The sequence below is a fragment of the Mauremys reevesii genome, linkage group 7 (assembly GCF_016161935.1).
Source record: "Mauremys reevesii isolate NIE-2019 linkage group 7, ASM1616193v1, whole genome shotgun sequence".
Taxonomy (NCBI): Eukaryota; Metazoa; Chordata; order Testudines; family Geoemydidae; genus Mauremys; species Mauremys reevesii.
In genome coordinates, this window is record NC_052629.1 from 91,346,720 (window position 1) to 91,367,920 (window position 21,201).

Here is a 21,201-nt window from a genome sequence, read left to right on the forward strand (position 1 = left end):
TTTCAAGGAAAAAGAACTTGATAAAATATATCACTGTCTGACCATTTAAGCTAACATTGCAAAGTAGCATGGTTCCACTCTGAAAAGATGGTAAGTATCTACTCCCTGGGTGCAGATCTGTTGACTCTTCTGAAAGGACTTAGGCCCAGATCCTCAAAGGCATCTGGAGTTAGGCACCAAAATACCTTTGATTTGGGTCTTACTGCTTGTTTTTACTCTAGCTGCAAAGCTAATGGAGCCAGTGAGCTGGATTCAGTTCCTCCTTGTATCTCCTCAGTGGAGTTGGGTATTAACACAGGTGTGAGTGATCAGAAAGTAATGAAAGAAATAGAACTGTACAGGTGTCACTGAGGGCATAATTTGGCCTGAAGAACCTTTTCACTTGTGATGCTCCATATATGAGAAGGAAAGAAACCCAGTCTCAGAGCTTAGGCTAATTCTGCAAAGTGAACAGCCCATTTGACAGGGTAAGCAGTGATTCACAATAAGCATGGAATTCTATCAGTTCCTTTTCTGAAATGAGTTATGCTTTTAGGGGTCTTATGTTATCAAGCCTCTGACAGAAACTAAATCTCCACCCCTGAGATTGTCCTACAGTGTAGCCACCATTAAACAGAAGTCCTGCTGAAAAAAGATGTCTAGTATGAGCCTTCTACTCCGAATGTGTAGAGCAAGAGATAAAATATAAGAAGAGTGCATAGGGAAGAAATCATGTAGCAACTCAAAGGGGAAAAAACAAGTAATGCCAGTGTTAAAAGATGAGCTTGAAATGTAATGTATTTCTATTACCATAGCTCCTAGGAGCCCTAGACATGGACTGGGATCCCAGGGTGCTAGGCACTGCATGAACACAGAACAAAGAGCTTACAATCTAAGTATAATTAACTGGTTGTAAAAGCCATTTGGGGGTAGTATTTTTATATTGGGGAAGCTGTGATTCATTTATTAAAATGAATGTTACAATTGTTTAAAGCTCTTTTCCTAGCTTTACTAGATGTTTGTTTTTTCCGAAGTGTTTAAAGCATGCAATGACTCATTGCTGTTGAGGATGTTTACTCTCTAAATGTCTCTAGCTAAATCCCCTGTTGCTTTATGTTTATCTGCCTTTTTTCATATTTAGTGGCAACCTGTGAGAGCAGGTGTGTGTCACAGGAAGTACTGCCAATTAGATTATTTATTTAATTCCAGGTAATGAAAATATACTTAGAAACATATAAAATCTCTGGTGGGAGTCAGTGCATTAATTTCTTATTAGATTCCTACTGGCATTCCATGTAAATAGTATTCATAATTAATAAAGCAAAATAATAACCAGAAAAGGGTAGAAGCCCCAAAGGGGACAATGCATTCCTTAGTTAATATGGGTTTTAATTGACTGATGCATCCATTGCCTTTGCAATCTGCTAAAAGAGTCCCAGTTTGAGTACTTGACTAATTAGTTCACTGTGCACTTCATATAAAAGCTATATCTAAAGGAGGATCTAGCTTTCTATTAGATGAGGTGGAGTAGTAATTTCAAATAATGTGTCCGATGAACTTTTTCCCAATCAAAATTGAATAACTTAATTTTGAGTAAATATCTTCATTAGCAGGGCCGGCTCCAGCTTTTTTGCCGCCCCAAGCAGCGAAGAAAAGCTGCAATTGGTGGCACTTTGGTGGCAGCTCTACCTCGCTGCTTCATTCTGAGGGACCCACCGCCAAATTGCCACTGAATACCCGGATGTGCTGCCCCTTCCCGTTGGCTGTCCCAAGCACCTGCTTCCTGTGCTGGTGCCTGGAGCTGGCCCTGTTCATTAGTAGACAGATTCATGGATTAAAAATAGATGGTTTGAGATTTTTTTCCTCCACCAATCACTGAAAAATTATTCCTCAGGTTTTTTTTTTATTATTATTGAGCCAGCTCTAGTCTGTCAGGATAAAGTGAAAATATGCAGCAGTCCAAGAAGAAAATCTGTAACTCTATTAAAATCCATGAGGGCTACTTCATTCATAGCCAATCATTTGCAAATATAGTCCCCTAACCTGTAAATCCTTTTGCATGTGTCTAACTTATTGAAGTCAATGGGGCTACTCACCTAAGTGAATTTGTCTGTATGTACGGATCCCAGTTCTGCCAGATGCTTGAAGCACATGCCTGACTTTAAGGCTGTGAGTAGCCCTGTTGACATCAATGGGGCTACTAGTGCCTTAAGTTAGCCATGTACTTGCATACCTTGGTGAACTGGGACCATACTTGTGTTGGCAGGAACAGTGAAAGAGAGCCTGAGCCTGAGCCTATATTCCTTCAACACCCAAGTTCCTAGGAAGTCAGTGGGAATTTGGGGTGCCCAAAGAATAGGGGTAGGGCCCCTCTTCTAGGGAAGAATCTTGCAGTGGCCAAGAGATGGTCTTCAGTGACCTCAACTATTTTTAGCTATAATTTTTTGACTCCAGTACAATGATCTCTGCTTTTTAGAAGCCAGGAGCAAAGGATGAACTGTATAAAATTAAGATTGTTGTTAAGTGTACAAGTGAATAACTTTTCTTCAGTAATAGTTGAAACAATGCTAAATAGTTTGTCAAATCAGAGTCTGGTAGAGATTGGTTTCATCTAATAAATTGGCTAAATCTTATCAAAATGGCTTTTTGGAGGAGTGTATGGTTGTGTCCAAATAGACTCATTCTAATTTTGAATTTAACCCACAGCTAATGGAAGCAGGTTCAGAACTTGCAATTCAAATCTGTCTCCTTTGTCCCCTGAAATAGTAAGGGAGTTTGGCCCATGGATAATTTTGAACAGTTTGCCTCAGAGAGCCATTAGATTTTTAATTGTTAATAATCCCATTTTTCTCTTAAGGATCATCCCTCTAATTGCACCGCACTCCTAAGTGTGCATCAGTTTCACTCTATCAAGTCACTCAATGTAAGAAAAATCAAATTTTGATGGGTAGGCTTAATGGAAACACACTGTAAATCAATGGCTTCCTGTCTATTGCAATTATTCACTTTCTGATCCATCTGCTGGAAGGAAGTTCTTAAATGCAGTGTATCAAGAGATGATAATTTCTTTTTCTGCATGCAATCTGAGTGCCACATGTACTTCAAAGATGTATTTGGGGTAAACATGCATAGTATGCACAATTTGTCTCATACACCTCAGAAAACCATTACAGTTGGCTAATCTAGAAGAGGAGATAGACCATGCTGCAATAAAGAATTCCAGCATGATTTCAACAACTAAGTGAGAAGGAAAAGAGCCAAAGACCATAAAAAATAAAGTGAAACTCAAATGCCTCAAAGATATCTAAAGCTATTTTGATTGTGTAACTTGATCAAAGATGACAAATGAGGTAATACAACAGTCAGTGTGTTCAAAAGATTATGATCAGAGTAGCATACAAGGAAACTTTTAAGGTAAAATACAAAATCTGAAAACTATTTTACAAAGATTCAAATCATTCCTAGAAGTTCCCCTCTCTCTGGCCCCAATTTGAGAATGAATGATCCCCAGTTGAAATTGTACTGCTAATTCTGGTCTAAATTGTGCTTTCAATCACACAGGCATAAATTCAAAGAAACTAACTATTGAATTCAGTTGAGTAATTCCAAATACACACAGGTGTCACTGAGAATGGGATAGAACTTTAGTTATGTGATGTTCAATTGAAGAATAACTCCTTGTGATTTTTGAACATAGGGGTTGACCCCTAGGTGAGAAGAGCCAAACATCACACCTAAAAATATATCCAATCTTCTCTCTGTACATATAGCTTACACTTCCATATTCATTGACTTTCTTCCAGTGATGCCTGCAATGGAGTACTCTGTAATAAATAGGCCCTGATCACTCAGTCATTCTCCATGTGGGCACCAGGCTCTGCTTGTATGGAACCAATTGTGGGACTGGGGCCATAGTTCATTAATACGACAACCTGGCCATTTGAGGGAGCCAATGCTTCATTATTTCACCTCCAGAAAACCCGTAACATATTTTTCCCACGTCATCTCCCAAGTGTATAATTCACATCTTTGGCATCTGACAGTCCATGAAATCTTCACAGAGATTTTCGTTTAATTCCTTACAATAAGTCAAGTAGAACACTATGAGATATGCCAGGGAGGCCAGGTAGTTACAAAGTATCTCTGCATTTGTATTATAGCAAATTTAAAATCATTTTATGATTTTTTTTAAACTGACCTGAGTGCATATTTGGGTCTAAAATGTTCCTCTACTACTTGTATGTTGAATCTTTAAAAAAATGTTTTTCTGGGAACTGAACTTTTCAGACTCTTGAAATGCCATTTCAAATGTGCCATGCTTGGTACCTGGAGGCCCAGGCCTGGATTTAGGGAATGTTGAGAAATACTTTCTGCTAGTAACTGCATGATAAGACTTTTTTTCCTCCGATTGCTTTGCTTGACGTACAAATGCTGTCCGCAGCATTCCATCAAAGAAATGGGGCTCTTATCAGCTGGGTGACATCCTGATTCACTGAGTGTCTGGTTTGCAGCTATTTTTTTTCTTTGCTTTTTAAATGATTGCTAAAAAGAAACCCCTCAGTATCTATAACCTGGCTAGCATACCAACGTTTACACATCTTGAGTGAGTATTTTGATTCTGTATCCACCTCTAGAGTGTGTACCTATAGGCATGCAGCAATGTCATGTCTTTGCTAGAAGTGGTACTCCTTGGAATGCTGCAAGCATGATGGGTAGCTTCCTTCCTGTTTTTAGATAAAAACAGGATTCATCTAATGTTTCATGTTCTTACAGAGCAGAGGTGCCTTCATATTAGTAGGTACCAACTCATTGGGCAGTGTTCCTAGTAGCCTTGTGAAGGAATTTATTTATAAAGCTACTCCATGAACTTATTTTTTTTTAAAGTTTGTAGTGCTCACTATTCTGTGTCTCATGGTCCCCTATATGTAAAGGTGGCTGTGAGAGAAAGGATGGCCTTGTGGATGAGACACTGTACAGAGAATTGGGAAATGTGGATTCAGTCCCTGGCACTGCCCTAAACTTACCCAACGTGCCCTTCCCAAGATCCCACAGTATGTCTACATAGCAATTAAATGTCTGCGGCTGGCTCTAGTCACATGACTTGGGCACCTCCCCCTCATGGGGTCCCAGAGCTTGGGCTCCAGCCCAAGCCCAAATGTCTAAACCCCAATTTTACAGCGCCACAGCCTGAGCCCTGTGAGCCTGGGCCAGCCACTGGCGTTACAATTGCTGCGTAGACATACCCTTAGTCTTTGTGCCTCATCTGTCCAATGGGGATAATACTACTACTGTGATGGGGAACACAAACATCATATTAGGCTCAAAAGGTTCAAAGGCAATCCTGGGTCCAGGTAGCCATGCCCCCCTGAGCATGTTCTGACTGGTGGAGGTCAAAGAGCTCAGAAGCCCAGGCAAAGGGTGATGGACAGGCTGCAGGACAGAGGAATCCTTCTCAAGGAAGCCAGCCAGAAGAATGAGCCTGAAATGGGACCACAGAGTGGAGAAAGGCCTCAGGCAGAGTCTCCTTTAATCACCACTCCCTTTGAAAACTTGCAAGTCCAGCAGGGCCCTACTCTTGGTTGTAAAGTGCTGGATGATTTAGGCTATATGAGCCATGCCCCAAACTGCATGGATCTGTAAGTAGGAAGTAGCTCAAGGAAGTAACTTAGACTCATTGCAGGAAGGACCCTGCCAGTGTTGCTTCCCACAGGGCCCTAGGCTGGGACCTGGTGGAAAGGGAGGGCCTAGGTCCCCCCATCATACCCCTTTAAGAGCCTAAATGGCTCCTAAATTTTGTGGAGGAGGGGCAGCTGAAGATCCCCAGCTTAAGGTCAGGAACAGGACCTCCACTGCTCTAAGAGGCAAGGAGCTGGAAGTCGGATGCTCTAACCACTGAGTCATCTGGCCCTCCAAGCCCCCTATCACAACAACCTTTTGCCCAACCTTTTCCTCTCTTGTCTATTGAGCTTGAAAGCTCTTCAGGGCAGGGACTGTCTCTTACAATGTGTGTGTGTTTTTGGGTGGGGGGGTTGTGTGGTTTTTTTGTTTTTGGTGGGGGTGGAGGGGGAGATACTATGCCTGCCACAATGGGTCCCAATCCCATGGGTCCCTTACATTGGTATACAGCTGCTGTATTACTGGTGTGCATGCAGACTTGGCAGCTTGTGCAGTCACTGCATACTCACCAGAAGTGCTTGTGTTAGTGCAATGGGCAGTGCACCAGTGTGGTATCCTAGTGTGTCACATGCTGCAGTCTGGCTCGGTGCTTTCTTGGAAGTTTTTGCAATGTGCTTTGGGAAAGAAATAACTTGCCCAGGGATCGCTGGGAGTTAGGGATCAAGTTCCCAGCATGAAACTTTCTACATCCCATAATACCATCCATATCCCATTTTTAAAAAATCATGGAATTTAAGATCCCACAAACCTGTGTGACACTGTTGGCCATCTCTGACAGAAGCATGGAGCCTACAAAGTTCTGTGCTATTCTCATGAATGTTGTGAATTCAGGATATATGATTCTCTCGTACTATCAGAACTGCAACAATGCGGGTCATGATGATTTCTTTCAGGCCAGTTTGTGAAGGACATAGCAAAATACAAATCAAGGTGATTGGTGGTCATGAAGCAGCTGCAGATGGTGAAGCACTGCTTCTGGGTTGGAGAAACAAGCACTGACTGGTGAGATTGCACCATAATGCAGGTTTGGGACGATGAGCAGTAGCTGCAGAACTTTCAGATGTGAAAGGCCACGTTCCTGACTCTGTGTGCCGAGCTCACGCCAGCCCTTCAGGGAATGCACAGCAGAATGAAAGCTGCATAGACAGTGGAGAAATGAGTGGCAATTGCACTCTGGAAGCTTGTAATGCTGGATTGCTATGGGTCATTGGGAAACTTTATTTTGGAGTTGGAAAATCTACAGTGGGGGCCATCGTCATGCAAGTGTGTAGGGCCATTAATCCTGTCCTGCTATGCAGGTCTGTGACTCTCAGCAATGTACAGGATGGATTTGCAGCAATGGGATTCCTGAGTTATAGTGGGGTGATAGACATATCCCTGTTTTGGCACCAGCCCACTTTGCCACAAAGTACATCAACTGAAAGGGCTACTTCTCTGTGATTATGCCAGCTTTGGTGGATCATTAATATCAGTGTGGGCTGTCAGAAAGCTGCAAGCAGGGATCTACTTTCTTGACTGGTAGATTACAACTGGCAATGCTGAAATGCCAAAAGAGATCCTGGGAGACCCAGCTGATCCCTGGCTCACAAAGCAGTATGCTGGCCACCTGGACAGCACCAAGGAAAGATTCAACTACCAGCTCAGCAGGTGCAGAATGATGGTTGAATGTGCTTTTGGTAGATTGAAGGGATGCTGGCATTGTTTACTACAAAATTTGATCTCTGTGAGAACATATATCCCAATGGTTATAGCTGCCTGTTGTGTGCTGCATAATAAATGTGAAACAAAGGGGGGAAAGGTGTCATGGGGTGGAGGGCAGAGGTGGAGTAGCTGTTTGAGTTTGAAAAGCCAGACATGGGGGCCATTACAAGAGCCAGGCATGGAGCTATGTGGTTGCAGGAGGCTTTGAAAGAGCATTTTAATGGTCAGCCACATGAATGTGCTGGGCTTGGCTGTGCGCTGGCTCTGAAGGTTTGTATTATACATTTATGCATGTAACACTCTTATAATGAACCTATGAATTATTGTGTTGCTGTAACTATTCCACTGTTTTTCACTGACACTATGAATTATGTGGTGCACGCAGAACACTTACACACCTGACTGGGTTTTATTCTTGAATATTCAAGTTCTGTGGTGCTGTACACTTACAAATACTTTGAGTACAGCTATCCATTCTGCAGTATGTGTGGTGAACTAATACAGATTAATGCATTGTTTTTAAAATAGGATTTTATTGACTGACAAACTTGGGGGGGGAGAGGGGAGGAACCCAATGTGCAAATAAAAAAAAGACAACACAATACAAAGTTCAGACATAAATTAACCAACTAAAACATTACAGTTAGAAAGGCAGCAAACAGTTCTGATGTAGTGCACAAATGCAGGTCATCTTGGCTGCACCTATGGGGGGAGAGAGCTCAGTGGTTTGAGCACTGGCCTGCTAAACCCAGAATGGTGAGTTCAATCCTTGAGGGGGCCACTTAGGGATTTAGGGCAAAATCAGTACTTGGTCCTGCTAGTGAAGGCAGGGGGCTGGACTCCACAACCTTTTGGGGTCCCTTCCAGCTCTATGAGATAGGCAATCTCCATATATTATTTATTTATTACCAACCGTGTGTCTCATAGGTCAGTGTATAGGGAAGTTGTCAACATGGAGTCTCCAGGAACTGCCATGGGTGGCAAGTCTGTGATTGTTGGCCTTGTAGGTGAACTAGAGCATGCAGCATTTGTGTTTGCTGCCTGAGAAGCCCCATTATGTCCTGGGGCATCTCCCTTTCCTGATGGGAATCTTGGGTCTGTCTCCATTTTTCTCCTGTCCCTCTCAATGCCATCTGCCATGTTGGCCCGCTGGGCCCTTTGTTCACAGTCTGATGAAGCCCTGGCTTATAGGATCTCACTGAACATATCCTCCCTACTTCTTTTCTTTCTTCTCCGCATCAGGTTCAGACATTCCCCAGGTGTGGAGGGGGTACCCCTCCAGGCCACGACGGCAGCAGCTACAACTAAAACAGACAGATGTAGCATTGTTTTTACAGTCACCATGGAAAGTGAAAGTTCAATTTCAAAAGTCCCTGTCCTCATTCCCCTAATGATTTTTATTGACACGTGCCCTGTGGAGCACCTCTGTGCAGCACTGCTCTCCAGCCCCAGCCATGGTTACTGTATCTCCCATGAATGGCTGGGGAAGGAGGAGGGCATTAACATTTTTGCTTGCATGAAACAATTTGTTCCCTATTCCCCGGGATACAAGCATAGAGCAATGGCACTGAATACTGGCACCATTTCCTACAGGCAGTGATGACTTTTAGCCGATATCCCACTCCTGCGGGTAACCAAGGCACAGGGAATGCAGCTGCTGCTTGCATCTTGAAGCCACCTGGTACTTTATGGTACTAGCCTGTTTACCGCAGTGGTCCCAGCCAACCTCATTGTGGAGTGGTGTGGGAAAGTGTCCTACCATGGAGGAAGAAATAAGTCAGCCATCCTAGAAACCTTCAGGAGACGATTGCAAAGTGTCTCCATGAAAGTTTCCTCAAGATCTCTCAGGAGGGTACAAGGGATATTGCTATGTACATCAACAAACTACTCCACATGTCTCCCTGCCACCCCTAGTTCTGCAGTGAAATGAGAAGCGAATAACTATTCTACCTCTATTTGTTATACCACTACCTCTCCTCATACAGCTATAGACTCTTCATTGTTATACTTGTGTCTTGGTAATTTGGGGATGGGATGGGTACTACCTTCACATTTAAACATTATAAGGGAAAATGCAGGCACACACTTCCTGAGGTTCTTTCGCCTGCAATGGGCTCATATGTGCTTGGCTAGCTAGACTGTGGAGGAGTCTTGAACAAGTCCTGGCTGGCAGCATGCCTAGATCCCCCTCTGTGCCCCCTCCCCCTTGCTGTTCACAGCAGAGATCTGTGTTCAGGCTCCACTCAGGTATCCATGGTGCTCTGGTGGGGTTTCCACCAAGCATGGCATGCAGCTTGTGGTAAAACCGACAGGTCTGTGATTCAGCACCAGATTAACTGTTGGTGTCCCTGGCCTTGTGGTATTCCTGCTGCAGGTCCTTCACTTTCATGCAGCACTGATGCTGATCCCTGTTGTACACCTTGTCTGCATCCCTGTGCAATCTTTTCATAGATGTTGTCCATGTTTCTATGACCAGTTTGTAACTATGCCTGCACAACCTCTTCTCCCAGGAGATCTAGTGTCTGCTGTATACTCCAGGGAGGAGCACACCTAGAGCTTGTAGCCCAGTGGTTCTCAACCAGGGGTACATGTGCCCCTGCGGGTATGAACAGGTCTTCCAGGGGATACATCAACTCATCTAGATATTTGCCTAGTTTTCCAACAGGTTACATAAAAAGCCCTAGCGAAGTCAGTACAAACTAAAATTTCATACAGACAATGACTTGTTTATACTGCTCTATATATTATGCACTGAAATATAAGTACACTATTTATATTCCAACTGAATTTTTTATAATTATATGGTAAAAAAGTGAAAGTAAGCAATTTTTCTTCTTCAAGTGCTGTCCCTGTGGGTGCTCCACTCTAGGTGACGGTGCGTCCCGGCGCTGTCGATCGGAGATTTTCGGTAGCAGTGCCTGGTTGGGGCACACGCACCCAGATGGTATCTCCCGTCTAGTTGGAATCTTCCTGAGTGCGTGCACCCCACACCCTCCTCAGTTTCTTCTCAACCGTCCTTGGCTGAAGACAGGACTCGGGGCAGTGCTGCCTTCTCTTCCCTGGTATCTATAGGAAACAGTAACAAAGAACATAGAAATAATTAATAATTACTTCCCAGTTGTTTCCCTTCCTTTAGTATAGTTACATAGTTAGTTACTTAGTTTAAAAAAAAAAGCCCCTCAGGTTTGTCTTACTCTCCTCGGCCATCTCTAATTCATAATGCCAGGAGCTTCAGGATTCAAAAGATGCATCTCCTGTCAGGACTCCATGCCACGGTCTGATGGGCACTCACACTGTGTGAAGTGCCTCGGGGACACCCACATCCCTGCGAAGTGCCTCCATTGTGCGAGCCTCAAGTCAAGAGCTCGTCGTGACAGGGATCTGCGCCTCAAGATCATCATGATGGAAAAATCCCTGCAGCCGCTGTCGGAGATGGGAAAGGTTGAACCCGCTCCCATACGCTCCCCAGGCAGATCGGAACCGGTGGGGAGCGTCACTTCACCCTCCCTGGAGCAGAGGCACGAAGCGCAACAGTCTCACAGAAGAGACTGACAAGGGTAGAGGGTCTCCTGCGAGATCCCTACCCTCTGTGCTGACAGCAGGAAAGACAGCTGCCTCAGCCTCCTCTAATGCCTCAGCAATGGCTCTGACAGAGCACAGAGGCAGGGACCCTACCTCCCGCGCGGGGAAGGTACTTGTTAATTCGGTCCCCTCAGTGCCACAAATGACCGCGGCGTGGACACCTCGCTCCTCGGCACTGCGAACAGCCACAGCACCAGCACCGCGTTTCTCCTCGGCACCGACAACGGCTGCGGTGCCGGCAGCGCGTTCGGCACTGGCAGTGAAATTGACAATGGCACTCACAGCACTGTCAGTTTCAGCGCCAAAAGTGGTCGTGGTCCCACCAGCGTGCTCTGCCTCAGCAGTGAAAATAGCTTCGGTGCTGACAGTGCGATCAGCCTCGGCACCGAGAAGAGCGTCGGCTCCCAGCCACTCTTGTACCCGTGCACCAGCAGTAGACCCCCTGCAGGGCACCTATAAGCTCACTACTAACGAGCTACAGCAGAGAGCAGGAGCAACAGTTTCTTACTCAAAGTGACCTTTTAGTGACACCTGAGCCTCACTCTCCGCTCCTGGATACAGAGTTCTTTTCTTGAACTGCCACTTTCTCCTGAACTGGCTTTCACTGACAGTGACCTTGAGCTACAGCAGCAAGTGGAGTTCTCCCCTCCTACTTCTCCTCCACAGGCACCTTTACCACCTCAGGTCACGGCTCAAGCTCAGCATCCTCAGTTTCCCTACTTTTCCCCCCTGTGGGCGGCACCTGGGTTCTCCTACCCTATGCCTTGGCCTTAATGGTACCCGTGGCAACATCCTCCTACCAATCAGCCTCTGTCTATGCCTCAAACTCCTGCTCCATCCATTTCCAGAGTGCCTGAGCCCCCTCCTGAGTCTGGGAGCTACGCACCATATCCTGACTCGCCTAACCCTAACTCTCCACTGGTCTCAGATGAAGCCATCCTCCCTGCACCTCCACAGACCGTGGATGACTGCAAACAGTTCCAAGAACTTTTTAGGAGGGTTGTGCTCAGCCAGAATATTCCCTTAGAAGAGGTTCAGGAGAAGCAACACAAACTACTTAAAATCCTTCAACCGTCTGCACCCTCGAAAATCGCGCTCCCTATAAATGAAGCACTCATGAAGCCAGCTGACACACTCTGGCAAACCCCAGCTTCTCTGGTACCAACTTGCAAGAAGGCTGAATATAAATACTATGTTCCTGCAAAGGACGCAGACTTCCTATTTTCTCATCCACCACCGAACTCTCTTGTCATCGATGCAGTTGCACAGAGGACCAAACAGTCACAATATCGACCCACCCCGCAAGACAAAGACCTTAGATGCCTTGATGTCCTGGGCTGCAAAGTTTATACATCCTCTACACTACAGTTCAGGATTGCTAACTATTCTGCTCTCCTCGCCAGCTATGATTTTGATAATTACAATAAGCTTTTCAAATTTGCCTCCTACATACCAGAGGACAGAAGAGCAGACTTCAGTTGTCCCTCAGACAGGATTGATTTGATCTCCAGAATGGCCCTACAGGCGTCTTTAGACACGGCAGACACAGCAGCCTGTACCACTGCAACTGCTGTGGTTATGCACAGAACCTCATGGCTCTCTGCGTCAGGCATTCCTAAAGAACTCCAGACCAAAGTGGAGGATCTCCCCTTTGATAAGGACAAACTCTTCTTGCAAAAAACTGATGAACTCCTCCACACCATGAAGGATTCCAGAGCGACATTGCGCACCCTGGGCATTCACCCATCTCTTCCCAGGAGACAGCGATACCAACCCTACCAAAGACCACGCACACATCAGTACTATCGCCTTCAATCCAGACCATATGATACAACTAGGAATCGTACTAGACCTGCCAAACGCAGACAAAATCAAAATCAAGCCACCACCTTCCGTCCACCGGGCAATAAACAACAGTTTTGAAGCACTGGTCGAGGGTCTGCATGACCACTCCTTGATTCCACCACTTACTTGTCCATTTGGCCACTGCCTCCAGTATTTCCAACATGCCTGGCAGTGGATCACACAGGACCACTGGATCCTCGAAGTAGTTCAGACCGGTTACTCCATCCCTTTTATATCCTACCCTCCCCTGTCCCTCTTCAGGGACCCTTCTCACGAGCAATTACTTCGCACAGAAGTGGCTCACCTTCTGCAACTAGGCGCAGTGGAGCCTGTGCCTATGCAACACCAGGGGACAAGTTTCTACTCCCATTACTTTCTAACGCAGAAAAAAACCGGAGGATGGAGGCCTATACTAGATCTATGCCGATTGAACAAATTCGTGAGGACACAAAGATTCAAGATGGTCACACTGGGCACAATAATACCTGCATTGGATCAAGGGGGCTGGTTCACAGCCCTTGACCTACAAGATGCTTACTTCCACATATCAATTCATCCAGCTCAGACGCTTCCTACGATTCACAATCTGTCAGGATCACTTCCAATACAGAGTTCTTCCTTTTGGACTCTCCATGGCTCCAAGAGTTTTTTCCAAGACCCTAGCCGTTGTTGTGGCTCACCTCCGCAAACATGGAGTCACTTTCCCCTACCTGGACGATTGCCTCATCAAGGGCGACTCCTATGGTGACACACTTCAAGCCACGCATCTCGCCATCTTCCTCTTTCACAGCCTAGGCCTCCAAATAAACATCCAAAAATCCACCCTGATACCCACGCAACAGATAGAGTTCATTGGAGCTCATCTCGACTCAACCCAGAGCAGGGCCTCACTCCCATACAACAGATTCCTCGCTATCACACAGCTCATACTCATGCTCTCCATTTGTCCCAGGACACAAGCAAGAATCTGCCTACAGCTCCTTGGTCACATGGCAGCTACCACCTTTGTGGTTCAACACACCAGGCTACATATGAGATGCCTCCAGGGCTGGCTCAACTCCAGTTTCAAACCCAGCAGACATCCCTTAGGGATGCTGCTAATGCCACCTCCCAATGTTATAACTTCCCTACAATGGTGGACAAGTCCAGAAAACCTCTGTGCAGGGGTTCCCTTCCAGCAACAATCCCCAACGCTCATGCTCACCATGGACGCTTCCCTGATAGGTTGGGGAGTGCATCTAGGGGAACACAGGGACAAGGCCGGTGGTCTGCATCAGAGACACATCTACACATAAATCTCCTAGAGCTCAGATCAGTCAGGAGAGCATGCCTTCACTTTCTTCCCCTCATAAAGAACAAATACCTGCAAGTTTTAACAGACAACATAGCATGTATGTATTACATAAACAGACAAGGGGGAGCCCGATCACATTCCCTCTGCATGGAAGCCATTAGACTATGGAATTGGTGCATACAACATCGAATACAGATCATTGCTTTCTACCTACCAGGCTGCCACAACACTACTGCCGATGCACTCAGCAGGCACTTCGACAGAACACGAATGGGAACTGCACCCCACAATACTCCAACAGCTTTTCTCCCACTGGGGCACCCCATCAATAGATCTCTTCGCCACGACCCGAAATCGAAAATGCCCCGTTTTGCTCCAGGGCGGGACTCGGGACTGCATCCCTAGGGGATGCATTCCTCATCCCACGGAACAGCTACCTCCTGTATGCCTTCCCACCTATCCCTCTACTACACAGGGTTATTCGGAAGATCGCGGACGACAAGGCCCAGGTCATCCTTATTGCCCCGGCTTGGCCAAGATAGACGTGGTACCCCTACCTCCTCCACATGTCCTCACGTCACCCATGGGCTCTCCCCAACAGGCCAGACCTACTTTACCAGGACAACGGATGAGTCCTTCACCCCCAGCTCCAAAAGCTCCACCTCACAGCCTGGTTCCTTCATGGTTCCAAACCCATGAACTAGCCTGTTCCGAGCAAGTCCTATATGTCCTCTTGCACAGTAGGAGAGACTCCACTCATAAAACCTACCTTCAGAAATGGAGGCGTTTCGCTCTTTGGTGCTCACAAACATTTAACACCCAACAACGTGACCCTTCCTAACATCCTAGATTACCTCCTGAAACTAAAACAGGATGGACTTTCACTCAGCTCCATCAAAGTGCACCTGGCGGCGCTTACCACCTTCCATGAACTGTTGGATGGGTACTCACTCTTTACACACCCCACCATTAAATGCTTTCCCTCTGGCCTGCAAAATCTCTACCCTGAAATTCACTCAGTGGCTACATGGAATCTTAACCTCATTCTTCATGCTCTCATGAAACCTCCATTTGAGCCCTTGGCTACCTCCTCTGATCTCCATATGTCCATGAAGGTGGCTTTCCTAGTTGCCATAACATCAGCAAGGAGAATTGGTGAAATGACTGCCCTGATGGCCCACCCTCCATACACAATCTTCTCCAAAGATAAAGTCACTTTGAGACCACATCCTAAATTTCTTCCTAAGGTGGTATCAACCTTCCACCTCAACCAACCTATATATTTACCTACTTTCTATCCCAAACCTCACAAAACTCCACAGGACGCAACCCTGCATACTCTCGATGTCAGGCGAGCAATTGCCTTTTATTTAGACAGGACTAAACCATTTCGCAAGTCTCCACGACTTTGTTTCCATTGCCGAAAGATCAAAAGGCACGGCTATCTCTAAACAACGTCTATCCAAGTGGATCTGACTGCATCAGATCCTGTTACCATGCGAAGAATCTTCAACCGCCCGACGACATTAGAACTCATTCCACTAGAGTCATGTTGGCATCCATTGCCTTCTTACACAACGTTCCCATTCCTGATATCTGCAAAGCGGCTACATGGTCATCTGAACACACGTTTGCAAAACACTATGCTCTAACGCAAGACACCACGGCAGACACAATAGTAGGTCATACAGTACTGTCTTCAGTACTCCCTGCCGTATCTCCAAAGTCCCACCAACTGTAGTGGGTACTGCTATACATTCACCTAGAGTGGAGCATCCACAGGGACAGCACTCAAAGAAGAAGAGAAAGTTACTCACCTTGCAGTAACTGAGGTTCTTCAAGATGTGTGTCCCTGTGGGTGCTCCACTCCCCGCCCTCCTCCCCTCTACTTTGGAGTACTGAGATGACTCTCCACGGTAGAGAAGGAACTGAGGAGGGTGTGGGGTGCACGCACTCAGGAAGATTCCAACTAGACGGGAGATACCATCTGGGTGCGTGCACCCCAACCAGGCACTGCTACCGAAAATCTCCGATCGACAGAGCCGGGACGCACCATCACCTAGACAGGAGCACCCACAGGGACACACATCTCAAAGAACCTCAGTTATTGCAAGGTGAGTAACTTTCTCTTTCAGTGATAGTGTGCTGTGACACTTCTGTATTTTTATGTCTGATTTTGTAAGCAAGCACTTTTAAAGTGAGGTGAAACTTGGGTGTAGACAAGACAAAGCAGACTCCTGAAAGGGGTACAGTAGTCTGGAAAGGTTGAGAGCCACTGGTGTAGCCAGTATGGTTGGTTGGGCATCTCTACACAAGGGAGAGCTGCTAGATGTTCTCACCAAGCTGGGCAGTCAGAAAAAGGTATTTTTAAAAAAATATGCAGGGCATTTTAAGGGTGTGTGTGGGGGGGTGGGGTGGATTCATGGCTTGTGGTCTCCCTTGTCTCTGGGCAGTGGAGTTCACAGTTGTGACCAGAGCTGTCACTGTTAAGCATTGGAGGACTGTTAGGGTCAATATAGGTCACGCAGTCTCTACACTTGCACTGTGTTGACCTTTGTAGGTTTTCTATGGATCAGTGCAGTTTGGGGAGGTGGTTTTACTGCGTTGCCATAATGGGGCACTTATATCAGCAGTAGACAAATTTGCACGTAGATGTGCGCGTAAATAGGCTGATGCAAGGTGGCTTACGTTGACCTAACTTTGTAGTGTAGACCAGGCCTTAGTGTGGTCCACTGAAGTCAATGAAAGTATATCTGTTTGCACTGGCTGAGGTTCTAGCCCACAATATTTAGTTTTACAGAAATTAAGGCATTACTGTAGGAGGTATTCTGCAAACACTTATGCCAAAGTAGCATATGCTAAAAAACAACAAAAGAATCTCATGCAGTAAAAAACTACCACCATTTCTTCAACAGCAGAGTTGCATAACATTGCATCTTGCTTTTAGAAACATGAAAGTGACTATATAAGAAATGGATGAGTATGGAGTATAGCTAACAAATCTAAATGTATTTCACTTGGTGAAGCATAAATATTGTTTACTATGAAATGTCAAACTATTTGGTTGAAGATGTAGTATATAGCACATATACCATACTTTCCCCAAAGGTTTATAGAACCCTAATGGCCAGATTCTGATGCCCTTACTCCTCAGGTAGCCTTATTGACTTGCCTGGTACCTTGTGTGGAGTAAGGTACTATCCATCAGGAGTAAGCACAGCCTCTTCTTATACGTCTTAATTTCTCTTCTGCAATTCGACTGTACATTATTTTGGATTTTAGTTTGTATGGCAGACTGAACAACATATAGCTGTACTATAAAGACCGTGAAGCACCAGGTGAACTCAGTAAACAGAATGAAAGGCCAACCCCAAAATGAAAATTCTTCAGGGCAGGGACACTTCCTTTGGTGTTTTTATGTAATTACATAAAGGTTTAGCACTCTTTAAGTGAAGATAATCTTAAACGCTTCTCTAGTGAATAATGTCATGGGATCTTCATAACATCCATAAGTAGTTAAGATGTTACCTGTATCCTCTTTCAGATGTGTGTATCCCCAGCAGTACGTTGCCCTCTAGCACCAGAATGGAGTAGAAGTCAGGGGGTATTTTATTCAGAGCTATTTCAAAGGGATGAGGACAACCTTTTTCTGTTAAGTTTTCAGATCTCTCATCCAACAGACATAACACATTTTATTCATATACTATAGACCACCTGACCAGGATGATGACTGTGAAATGCTCAGGGAGATGAGAGACTATAAAAATAGAAAAACTCAATAATAATGGAGGCTTTCAACTATACCTCTGACTGACTGAGTACATGTTACCTCAGGATGGGATGCAGAGATAAAGTTTCTAGACACTGTTGATGATTACTTCTTGGAGCAGCTAGTCCTGCACTCCAGAAGAGGAGAGGCAATTCTTGATTTTGTCTTAAGTGGAACACAGGATCTGTTCCAAGAGGTGAATATAGTTGAACCACCTGGTAATAGCAGTCATACTGTCATTCAATTTACCTTCCTTGGTAGGAGAGGGGAGATACTGAAAAAATCCACAATGGTAGCATTTAATGTCAGAAAGGAGAACAGAAAAATGAGTAAACTAGTTAAACGGAAATTGAAAGGAACAAACATATAAGGGAGAAATGCCTGCAAGCTCCATGGAAACTTTTTTAAAAGGTACTCTAATAGCGGCTCAAATTAAATGTATATCCCCAAATTTTAAAAAAAATTAGTACCACCAAAAAATGCTGCCATGGCTAAACAGAGTAAAAAGGGGGTAGAGCAAAAAAGCTCTCTTTAAAAATTGGAATTCAAATCCTACTCATGAAAATAGAATGAACCATAAACTCTGGCAAGTCAAGTGTAAAAGTATAACTAGGCAGTCCAAAAAATAATTTGAAGTGCAACTAGTAAAAGACTCAGAATAGACTTATCAGACACATACCCAATTTGTTGAGTCAACACAGCTTTTGCAAAAGGAAATCATGCCTTACGACTCTATTAGAATTCTTTGAGCAGGTCAACAAACATGTAGACAAAAGTGATCTAATGGATATAGTGTATTTGTCAAAGGCTTTCTGAAAGTTTAATGCCCCGCACCAGAGGCTCTTAAGCAAACTAAGCAGTCATGGGATAAGAGGGAAGGTCCTCCCATGGATCGGTAACCAGTTTAAAGACAAGAAACAAAGGGTAGGAATAAATGGGCAGTTATCAGAATGGAGAGAGATAAGGTAGCCTGATCTATAGATTATGTATTAATTTTAAAAGCAGCAAAGAATCCTATGGCACCTTATAGACTAACAAACTATAAGGTGCCACAGGATTCTTTGCTGCTTTTACAGATCCAGACTAACACGGCTACCCCTCTGGTATTAATTTTATTGATTACTTAAGAATACCCAGTTATCACTTTGAGGGTTGATAGTTCTTGTTCCAAGATCAGGCCCAGTATTATTAAAATTACTATATAATTGTATACCCTGATGTGCACAGTTGCAACACTCACACTATAGGAACTCTTCTATACTTATATATAGTTTATTAATATATCTAGCAAAGTCAAACACTCTAAATCAGTAAGGTAGATAGAGATAATACAGACTGTACATCTGAACATCAATATACTCACACCATCCCTTGCAGGACAACCTGAAATGTTAGCCATCATCTTCCTCATCACCATCACCTTCATCACCAGCGGCCATAATTCTGGCTCCTCCCAAGGGCTACATTTCTCTCCTACTGCACACAGATTGAGATGCAACTTTTATAATATGTTATGCTGATGCCATTATCTCTAATGCATATTCAGTAGGGGTATTTCCCCTCTTCCTTATTTGTATTTCCTCAATTTACTAATGTTGAGGTGTCCTCCTTGTATATGTTAGTATATTAATACATGTAACTACCATTTCAGCTCATGATCATACCTGTCACTTCTTGCTTAAGTGGATTTGAAGTTATTACTTATGTTCCTTGCGGTAGCATGTATAGGAACATTCTAACTCATACCAGTGAGCAAGCTCTTCTTAGTTCCCAAAATCTAAAGGTAACTGTTAATCTGTGCCAAGGGTTATGATCTACTTAACCACACTTTTACATTAGCTGAAGTGTAAGTTAACATCTTAGCCCTGGTCTACACTGGGGGGCGGGAGGGCTCGACCTAAGATACGCAACTTCAGCTATGTGAATAGCATAGCTGAAGTTGGCATATCTTAGGTCGACTTATCTGGCCATGAGGATGGCAGCGAGTCGACCGCTGCTGCTCCCCCATCGACTCCGCTTCCGCTTGTCGTGAACTGGAGTTCTGGAGTCGACTGGGAGCACGTTTGGGGATTGATTTATCTGCGTCTAGATGAGATGCGATAAATCGATCCCTGATAGATCGATCTCTACCCACCAATCCGGCGGGTAGTGAAGACCTGCCCTTAGAATCATAGAATATCAGGGTTGGAAGGGACCTCAGGAGCTCATCTAATCTAACTCCCTGCTCAAAGCAGGACCAATCCCCAGACAGATTTTTGCCCCAGTTCCCTAAATGGCCCCCTCAAGGATTGAACAACCCTGGGTTTAGCAGGCCAATGCTCAAACCACTGAGCTATCCCTCCCCCTGGGATATAGGCCTATAGGTTTCTTGTGTTATGGCTGAATATAATGAAAGCAGCTAAATATAATGTATTCAGTGGCTTGCCTTCAATAGGCAAGCTTGCCCTATGGGCTACAGTAAATAGAAGTGTCCTCCAGGGATCTTTACGGGGACCAGTGCTGTTCAACATATTCATAAAAGATCTGGAAAAAAGGGGTAAAGAGTGAGGTGGCAAAGTTTGCAGATAATACAAAATTACTCAAGCTAGTTAAATCCAAAGCTGATTGTGAAGAGTTACAAAGGGATCTCACAAAACTGGGTGACCAAGCAATAAAATGACAGATGAAATTAAATGTTGATAAATTCAAAATAATGCATATTGGGAAAACATCTCTACTATACATAGAAAATGATGGGGTCTAAATTAGCTACTACCACTCAAAGAGTCATTGTAGATAGTTCTCTGAAAATACTGGCTCAATGTGCAGTGGCAGTCTAAAAAAAAAAAAAAAAGCTGTCAGAATGGTTTGGGAACCATTAGAAAAAGGATAGATAATAAGACAGTAAAAATCATAACACCACTGTATAAATCCATGGTACGCCCACACCTTGAATACCATGTGCAATTCGTATCACCCCATCTCAAACAAGGTACATTAGAATTGGAAAAGGTACAGAAAAGGACAACAAAAATGATAAGGGGTAAGGAACAGTTTCCATATGAGGAGAGATTAAAAAGACTGGGACTGTTCAGCTTGGAAAAGAGACCTCTAAGAGGGGATGTGACAGAGGTCTATAAAACCATGAATGAGATTGAGAAAGCGAGTAAGGAAGTGTTATTTACCCCTTCACATAACACACAAAGCAGGGATCACCCAATGAAATTAATAGGTAGAAGGTTTAAAACTAACAAAAGGAAGTACTTCTTCACACAACTCAATCAACCTGTGAAAGTCATTACCAGAGGATGTTGAGAAGGCAAAAGCTATAACTAGATTTAAAAAAAAAGAAAAAGAAAAGATAAATTAATGGAGG

At 44.5% G+C, this 21,201-nt stretch overlaps 1 long non-coding RNA gene across 1 annotated transcript in view; it reads left to right on the forward strand.

Moving 5' to 3' along the window:
* The first annotated feature begins 369 nt into the window (after positions 1-369).
* Positions 370-21,201, forward strand: part of LOC120369161 — a 37,114-nt gene continuing 16,282 nt past the window's right edge. Inside the window, exon 1 of the long non-coding RNA XR_005582977.1 lies at positions 370-467. This is a non-coding gene — a long non-coding RNA (uncharacterized LOC120369161). The remainder of the gene's footprint in view (positions 468-21,201) is intronic.